Source organism: Misgurnus anguillicaudatus, chromosome 23, assembly GCF_027580225.2.
Source record: "Misgurnus anguillicaudatus chromosome 23, ASM2758022v2, whole genome shotgun sequence".
Lineage (NCBI taxonomy): Eukaryota > Metazoa > Chordata > Actinopteri > Cypriniformes > Cobitidae > Misgurnus > Misgurnus anguillicaudatus.
This window is the reverse complement of record NC_073359.2, coordinates 2,738,104-2,748,385: the sequence shown is the minus strand read 5'-3', so window position 1 is coordinate 2,748,385 and position 10,282 is coordinate 2,738,104.

Sequence of the window (10,282 nt, the reverse complement as noted above, 5' to 3'; positions counted from 1 at the left end):
TGTGGAGAGAGGAAGAGAACGAACACGAGGAGAACCCCGTCTGTGCCGTACTTACTGTACGTTGTCCCAAGTGGAGAGCCCGCAGCCTGTGAAAAGGAAGGAGAGAGAGAGAGAAAGCAAACATGAAGAGGCCGATATTTTAAGTCCCCCCCCCCTATTTATCTTTTTAAATAATTTAAATAATTGTATTGTTGTATTTTAAATTTTATTCCTTCTTGTGTATCTGGTCATTGGGGTGATTTTGGGAACCTCCTCGAGGTGGAACCTAGGAAAGGGGCGTGACCCTTTAGCTATCTCGGGTCCGCCCCGACCTGTGACACTTCCATGGGTAATATTTATTTTACTCATAAAACAACAGGCCTATCAGAAGAGAGGCTCATGAATATTACTTATTACAGGCCAAAACGACAAGCTCCTAAAAGATGAGCTGTTAAATATAGAGATTGTTTTTAGTACTTAAACTGCAAATATATTCACTCAGGACATCATAACCTAAAATAAAACACAAGAAAGCTTTGAAATATGGGACATTAATTCACTGGACCTTTATTCATTTTATTGCCATTAAAATGAAATTAATGAACCTAAACATACAAGCCTGATAAGAAATTTACAAGAAAACATGTCAGACGCAGTTAGAGGGATTTGCATCTGAACTCTTCATATTTAGATTAAATGTGCAATTTTCTTCATCATTTTACAGTATGAGTGTGTTTGTAATTGATTGTGAATGTTACAGCAGTATTTTGTGACTCTTTCAGGTCTTTCTAACAGTGGATGTTGGGGTGTGACTTACACCTCTAGAAGAGTTTGTGCTTTAGTGGGATCAACAGTAGATATTCACTCTTCATACTCACATCCCACTGGATATAGAGTAGAGAAAACATACTGGCATTCCTATAATACTAAGAAATTCAGAGATCTAAGTGAGGTTCATCGGTTTGTTGGTAGTGTGGAGTATCTGGGAAACACAATGAGAATCAAAGACGTCAGCACGAGGGACACTGGAACATATCGATTCAACATCATCACTAACACATCAGATGTAGTTTCTGGTTCTCCTGGAGTCTATCTTACTGTTACAGGTAACTGCTCATAATAAACTCTCTCTAAAGCTGCTTTCACTGATCTGGGGCCGTATTCACAAAGAATTTTATCTTACCACTAAGAGTACTCCTAAATCGCACTAAAAGATTTTAGCTAGAAGTTTTCTCTTAAAAGTTATTCACAACGCCTTTCAGACCTACTTTTAGTAAGGAAAAAATATAACTCTTAAACTAAGAGTGAGTCTTCGTTGCTACGGATGACGTCAATTCTCATGCACGAGCTGCCTCGCAATGACCATGGTGATTGGTTGTTAGATGACAGGGCTGTCATGCGGAACATAACATGCACCAAATCATGGAATTACATCGAAATATGTCTGTGTCCTACACAAAATAATAATAGTAATGCCATCGAAATGCATATATAAAAGAAAAGTCGTGAATGAAATTAAATTAAGGTATAATACCCAAATGAAAACCGCCATTTGCCTAATAATAAAAAACGACATTGCATTAACACTTGCTTGATTAATTTACATCCTATTAGCCTAAATAGACTACTTAAAGCAAGATATGTTGCCTATATTGAAGAAGCCTAATAAATAAATGACGGTGGATTATCAACTCGCCAAAACGGAAAAGAAAGCCCAACTGGATGCAGGATCAGTTATTGCTGCTGTCCCAGTTGGTGCTGGAAAAAAGAAACATAATAAAAGGGAAATTCGGCACTGAGATATCAAGCAAAACTAAGCTTGGGAGACAGTGATACGCGGGTCAATGTACTGTACAAAACAACCGGCACCTGACCAACGTTTTCAACTAACCCGCCCGCAACTCGGACCACAAAAAATACAAAATAAATATACCGGACCCGCTCCCTGGCCCGCATTTTTTTAAGTAGTAATTGTTTAAAATAGTTAACTGGCATTTTTATTTCAAATGACCCGACCGACCGCGACCCGAATATCATGAAAAATATTTTTGGATGACTCATAACCGCAGGCACCCGCTCATTTCGGATCAACCCCGCGTATCACTGGGAGAGGATTTATTTGCAGATCAATGCAGCATTCCCGCTTGTGTCGCGGACCCCGGACGACTGCGAGAGGCGGTGGTATGCATTACAATCGCAGTCAAGGGTTGAGATTGCAGCCTTTAAACGGGCAAGCATGGCAACAGGTTGGCATAAAATATTAAATATTTAATATCATTATTGTTTCATGTAATTCTAAAAACTTCCTGCTTGTCATGAATGTAATGAATTATGAAACAAATGTCATGAACAATATGTTTACATTAAAGTGTGCTTTTAAGTCTAGGCAATGCTTTTGAGTTGGTGAAACTGTCCATGTTAAGGAGGATCAGCACCTAAGGCATTTTAAGATCCTTTGTGAATAGGTCTTAGTGAGTTAGGAGTCCTCTCGACTTCTTTTAAGCTGTCCCAGACGTAGGTGCTACTTTTAGGGCTAAAATGCTTCGTGAATTACTTTTAGTGAAAAAAATTAGGAGTCCTAAAGTTAGGAGTGACACGCCCATTATTTTTAAGAGTTGCTCCTAAAAAAGAAGTCGAGAGGACTCCTAACTCATTAAGACCTATTCACAAAGGATCGTAAAATGGCTTAGGTGCTGTCTGATCCTACATAACACTTTAATGTAAGCATATTGTTAATGACATTTGTTTCATAATTCATTACATGCATGAAAAGCAGGAAGTTTTTTAGAATTACATGAAACAATAATGAAATTAAATATTTAATATTAAAGGCATACCTGTTGCCATGCTAGCCTGTTTAAAGGCTGCAATCTCAACCCTCGACTGCGCTTGTAATGCATACCACCGCCTCTCGCAGTTGTCCGGGGTCCGCGACACAAGCGGGAATGCTGCATTGATCTGCAAACAAATCCTCTCCCCAGTGATGCGCGGGTTGATCTGAAATGAACGGGTGCCTGCAGTTGAGTCATCAAAAAATATTTTTTATGATATTTGGGTCGCGGTCGGTCAGGTCGTTTGAAATAAAAATGCCAACCACTTTAAACAATTACTGCTTTTAAAAAATGCGGGCCAGGAAGCGGGTCGGGTACACTATTTATTTTTTATTTTTTGCGGACCAAGTTGCGAGCGGGTTAGATGAAAACATCGGTCGGGTGCCGGTTGTTTTGTACATTGACCCGCGCATCACTGTCTCCCATGTCTCACACTTAGTTTTGCTAATTTCTCAGTGCTGAATTTCCCTTTTATTATGTTTCTTTTTTACAGCACCAACTGGGACAGCAGCAGTAACTGATCCTGCATCCAGTTGGGCTTTCTTTTCCGTTTTGGCGAGTTCATAATCCACCGTCATTTATTTATTACATTAGGCTACTTCAATGGAGCAAGCTTTTCTTGCTTCAGTGTATTTCTAATAGGATGTCAATTAACCAAGCAAGTGTTTATGCAATGTTGTTTTTCATCATTAGGCAATTTGCAGTTTTCATTAGGGTATTAGGCTACCTTGATTTAATTTAATTTCATTCACGACCTCTCTCTCTCTCTCTCTCTCTCTCTCTCTCTCTCTCTCTCTCTCTCTGTGTGAGTGCATGCTGGGAGTGAGTGCGGACGGAGCTGTTTGGCGTGAGTGAGAGCGCTGCTTTGTTGATGCAAACTTTTCTTCCTTTCTGGCTACTTTTCTTTGCTAGTTGCAGGATTAGTGTTTTTGTGGTTTCCCGGACTTCGGTCAGCGGGGGGAAAGGATGGGGTCGGAAACGAGAGACCCCTCGTTTCTCACCCCCAGGCATGGCTGTAAATGCATGCCTGACGCTGATGTTTCAGTAGAGGACTGTTTGATAGCTGTAAGTACAGTAATTGGTGGAGGAAATATTCAATCTGCCTCACGAATGAATAAAGCTATCGTTTTTTTCCTCACTGACAGTCGTACGGTTGACGATTTGATAGAATCAGGCATAACTATTAACAATACTTTTGTCCCGGTGTTGCCTTTGTCAAGTCCGTCTAAAAAGGTTGAATTTTCCAATGTTCCGCCTTTTATAAAGAACGAAATGTTGGAATCATTACTCCTAAGGTACGGCAAAATAATAAGCCCGATTAAGATGATTCCACTTGGTTGCAAAAACCCCGACTTAAAGCATGTGATGTCTTTTCGGAGGCAGACTTTCGTGATTTTGAATAATCAGTAGTGTATCCATAAATCTCTCTGCTAAATTGAAACTCGATGGGAAAGACTATACCATTTTTATTACATCAGATTCTATGAAATGTTTTGTGTGTGGTGAATTTGGACATGTCAGACAATCTTGTCCGAATCAGAACAAACCGGTGGCCTCGGCTGTGGTTGCGGATAACAGTGGGAGGGCCGAAGGTGCCGCTGTTGATGCGGCAGGCAGCATCTGATGTCGATCAGCCTAATGCTGATGATCAAACGCTGACGGATAATATTACTGATGATTCGATTTCTCAAAGTCAAGAGGATTTTTCATCCCAGGAATTTGTGGATGCCAAATTATTGAATGAGGATTTTGACAAAGAGTTTGATGATATGGAAATGTGTGATTACGATGTGATGTATCACGAGTCTGCTTCCGGTAAGTCAAAACTTTATTCTGTTAAAGAGATTAGTCTTTTTTTGGATACAACGAAGGGTCTTCGCAAGCCAAAGATTGAAAATTATTTTCCGGATTTGAAACTGTTTTTGATTTCATGTTCAACGGCAATGAGAAGCGCCTCTCTAGATGAACTTGACAAACCTAAGCGATACCGTCTCAAGAAGTTTATGAGCAGTGTCAGAAGTGTTTTAAAAACTAAGAAGTAATTATGGATATATTTTTTCTGAGATACTTTTTCGGATTCTTTTTACTGTGTGGGTTTAGTACTTATTTCTCTATGGCACCATTGAGATTTTGCTCTTTAAATATTAACGGGTGCCGTGATGCTGTTAAAAGAGCTAGTCTTTTTGACTATGTTTCTTTAAAATGTGCCAGTGTAATGTTTTTACAAGAAACACACACTGATGTTCAAAATCATGTACAGTGGTTGTATGATTGGAAGGGGCAGATTTTTTTGAGTCATGGCACCAGCCTAAGCGCAGGTGTTGCCATCTTGCTGGCCCCTGAGTTTAAAGATTTACCTGTGAATATTACTGAAGTGGTTCCCGGTAGATTGATTAGAGTGGATGTGACACTTCGGGGCTCTGATTTTTCTTTTTTAAACGTGTATGCGCCCAATGTTGGGGCTGAACGGATAGTGTTTTTTGAAAAGCTTAAGGATGCTATTAACGTAGTCCAGAGTAATAGGATTATTGTGTTGACTGGTGATTTTAACTGTACACTAAACCATGTTTTAGATAGGAATCATTCTGAACCTCATAGCTCATCTTCTGATCTGCTTAGATCACTTGTTATGTATCATGATCTGGTAGATGTCTGGAGGGAGTCTTTTCCCTTAGCTAGACAATACACTTGGGTGAAAATTAATTCTAATATGATATCTGGGGCCATATTGGACAGATTTTATGTACAAACATGTATGAGGGAGAAATTTTTTAACAGTTCCATTACTCCAACTGCTTTGTCTGACCATCACCTTCTCTCGGTTGATGTTGTCTCTGCTGAGAAAACCTATAAGCAACCTTATTGGAAATGTAATAATAGACTGCTATTAGATCAGGCCTTTGTGCTTTCTTTCACTTCTTTCTGGGAGTTTTGGAGAAAGAGGAAATGTCAATATAAGTCCTTAAGTCAATGGTGGGACATTGGCAAAGTCCACATTAAACTTTTCTGTCAAAACTACTCTGCCTACTGTAGGAATAATCTGGATAACACAATGATGCAGCTGGAGCAGGAGATTTTACACCTCAGCGATGAGGGGGACGGTGCAGATGTAAATGGGGCTCTGGAGCGGAATAAGTTTCTATTACGGAACCTTTTGGAGGAGAGGGCACAGGAGGCATTGAACCGTGCAAAATTTTTATCAGCTAATAGCATGGACGCTCCTACCTCCTTTTTCTTCAAACTTGAAAAGAAAACTGTGGACAAGAAAATTCTGGGCTGTCTAAAACTTCCTGGGGGGGGGGGGGAGAACTACTGAGAGTCATCGGATACTTTCGTATGCAGTCTTTTTATGAGGAGCTCTACACTGCTGACCACTGTGAAGAAGAGATGGTTAATTTACTCCTCCAGGATCTACCTCAGCTTTCTAAGAGAGATCAGTCCTTGCTTGACATGCCACTTACTTTGGGGGAGATATCTTCAGCGGTACAGGAATTGTCACCCGGTAAAGCTCCTGGCCTTGATGGATTAAATGCGGAGTTCTACAAGCATTTTTTGACTATCATTGGGAATGACTTACTACTCGTTTTTAAGGAGAGTATTGAGAATGGTATTTTACCAGTGAGTTTTAGAAGGGCGGTAATCACCTTACTTCCAAAAAAAGGGGATCTAGAGGACATCAAGTGCTGGAGACCGGTTTCGTTACTTGGAACGGATTACAAAATTTTTTCAAAGACCTTAACGAACAGGATTAAACTTTGCATCTCCTCTGTGATCCATGCAGATCAGTCTTATTGTATTCCCGGTCGTACAATTTTTGATAATCTGTTTCTAGCCCGAGACTTGATTTCATACGCCAAAATGCACACCTTGGACGTCGGCCTTGTTTCCTTAGATCAGGAGAAGGCCTTTGACCGTGTGGACCATGGTTTTCTTCTAAATAGTCTTAAAGCTTTTGGTTTTGGTACTTCTTTCATTAACTATGTTAAGCTGCTGTATACAGACATTTTTAGTATGCTCAAAATCAATGGTTCCCTTACTAAACCCTTTAAAGTGGGTAGGGGTATAAGGCAAGGGTGTGGTCTCTCCGGCATTTTGTATGCTATCACCATTGAACCATTTCTGGTCTTTCTGAGGAACAATCTGAGTGGCCTATTTATAGTATGTCCTCGCAGTGCAGAACCTGTGTCTGTCAAGCTTACTGCTTATGCGGATGACGTTACGGTTCTTATTAGGTCTTCAAAAGATGTGAAAGAACTGGAAAATTCACTTGAGATCTTTCAGAAAGCTTCTTCCTCCCGCATTAATTGGGAGAAGAGTGCAGCCTTCTCACTGGGAGTTTGGGAAGATGGAGGGCCCCCGGCTCTCCCCCAACGCTGTGTATGGAGTCAGGAGGGCCTTAAGATTCTAGGCGTCTTTCTAGGAACAGAGAGGTACATGGGAAAAAATTGGGACGGCGTGTTTGAAAAAGTGACTGGACGCTTACGCAAATGGGAGTGGATTCTACCCAAACTTTCCTTCAGAGGAAGGGTTTTAGTGGTCAATAATCTGGCAGCTTCAATGATGTGGCACAGAGTGAATGTACTTCACCCACCTAAGGATCTGCTTGTTCGTTTACAGAAGGTGTTTGTTAATTTTTTTTGGGATGGGTTTCATTGGGTCCCTCCGGCGACTCTTTATTTGCCAGTGAATGAGGGCGGTCAAGGGTTGATTAATTTGGTTGCTAAAGTTGAATCCCTGAGACTAAAGGCTGTTCAGAAGCTACTGTACTCACCAGGGTTTACCCCGTGGGTGTCTCTGGGTCTTGCCCTTCTCAGATCTTTTGGTGGGTTGGGGCTGGACAAGCAATTATTTTTTATGTCTGAGTATGGTAAGGTTTTTCCCTTCAATATTAATTTTTATGGCTCCATTTTGGCTTCTTGGTCAGTGTTTAATATCCACAGACGTGACGATTTGCACTTTGGTGTTAATGAACCTCTGTTTTTTAACCCTCTTTTAAGTGGTTTCACATGCAAGTCTAAGACTGTTGTCAGCATCTTTTTGGAAAAAGGGGTATCTACCATAGCTGATCTAATCTGCCTTCCTTCCAAGTCATGGAGGACAGCTGAGTCTATCTGTAGCCAAACAGGCTTTAAATCTGTAAGGATGATGGAACAGATCCTGGGTGAGCTGAAAACTGCTTTCCCAGCAACCCTTCTCTCTTTTTTAGAGAGTGTATTGTTTAAAGGCTCATATGATAGTTTTTTCCCAATACTGACTGTGTCTCCAAATGTTTCTCTGGATGGTGAGCGGGATACGAAACTGCTCACTTTTAAGTACTTGGAAGGATTTGCTCTTAATGAGGCTGGGAAGGATATACTCTATCAGACTTGTGTCAAAGTCAGGTTTTCCCAAGGAATCATGAACAGAGAGGACTCGAAATGGAGGGCCTTTTTGCAGGCTCCCTCCAATCTTTTGCCTTCTTGGAGACTTTTTTATAAAGGCCCTCTGCATAAGCGTTCTGGGGACTTACAGTGGAGGATTTTACATTGTATCTTACCTACTAACACTCATGTCTCGAAATTTAACCCTCTGGGGTCCGACCATTTTGGGACACTCTCAGAGGTTCTGACATGCTCTTACATTTGGTCTTTTTTCAGTTGCTTTTAAACATAATAATGGGAAGTGTCTCATACCACTGCGTTCAGCACAAACTGGGCTAAAATATTATATGAGCTACATGTATGTACATGTTTGTATTTTTGAGAGAAAAATGTTTATGCGTGGTTTTTAAAAAAGCAAAATTTTTAAGTCACTGATATAAGTCCACAAAACCCATACTAAACATGTTTTAACAAGACTTTCCTAAACATAATCTAGTAGTCTAGAGTTTTTTCTTTAAAATGATGTGACAATCACCATGCCTACTTATTCACATAAAACAATGTATTCATTTAGAAATTGTAAGACACTTTTTGTTTATACGGGCTGTATGCGAGAAGGATTGATTGACAGCAAGCAAACAAAGGCTCGCATAATGAGCTGCATAATGAGGGAGGAATGTGAGAATGAACTACAGTGAAGAATGTGAGGACAAATGTATACATGTTTGTTTGAGGTTTATTAAGTTAACAATATAATCAAAATAGAAATGATGGTTAGTAGGACATTTTAAGTTTATTTGGAAACTTACCCTATTCAAAAACTTTGTATAAACTAAGAAACTGATACACAACAGAGCTGTAAACTTCATGTGGCTCATGTTACCATATAACTTTATGTCCAAAAAGTGTTTTTCCACTTCATAGTTTTGTACTGATGAGAGAGATGCATACCTCTAAGAGAGTTATAAACAGCTGTTAGCATAAATTGTCCACAGAAATACCCTTACTTATATAACTGATGGGTAAATGTCACTGATACTAAGTTACATTCATATACTATCTTGTACATAAACTTAATCTCAGATAAACATCTGCAGCAATTAATATAAAAAGCTGTTTTCAGATGACTGTTTTCAGATGCCCATCCCCTTATCGTCTAGCTTCTGTTTTAAACGTGTTTCTGTAAGCGCGTATGAACTTTAAAAACACATCGCATGTGCGCGAGCTCGCGTCTCCGTGCGCAGCGCTCATAAAAACGGTGTCGCGTGTAAAGCGCAATGTATGGAATTACCTTGCATGTAAACAATATGGAATCATTTTACAGCAAATCCCGCAGTGCAGCATTTACTCAAAGTTGCCATGACAGATACGAAAGTGAATAACTGTGTCTAACACTGTAGAGCATGTAACAGATATCCGCCATTATGGGAGGTCACGCGTACTCGTTTGTAAATAAGCATGTAAACATGGAATCATATTACAGCACACACTTAAAAGATACAGCAGTTCAGGCTTACTGAAAGTTTCCATGAAGGATATAAGTGAATAACTGTGTTTAACACTGTTACAGCATGCAACAGTGAAATCCGCCATTACGTGAGATCGCGTCCGTTTGTAAACAATGCTAAACTTTTTCAATCCGAAGCGTGTAGTCTGCTAAGGTTGCTTAACGTTACTGTATGTAGGCTGAACTGCACAAGCCATGAGCATATTAAGTTACATGATAGCAAATATAAATGGTATAAATTAACTGTTAACGTTACCTACTTCTAATCCAGCAGTGCGTTCTCCATTGTTCTTCTTAGGTAACGTTAAAGATAAATGCTTCTCTTCCTCAATGTCCAGACATAAATGAAGATATTCCTCACGTGTGTGAATAAAGTTTATAATCCAAACATGCGGTAAAAAGTCTTTAAATCTGATCAAACTTTAGCTTTGCTTGTTATGGTTGAACAGCTCGTGTCTTCATTACCATGTCAACAGCTGTGGGCGTGACCAAATTAAAGATAATGAAGTCAGCCAGGAAAAACGGTACTCTCTTTACTTCAATGCAGATTACATGAACTGGCAATATTTGTTTTCAATTATATTTAGCTTGTTTAAAAGTAGACA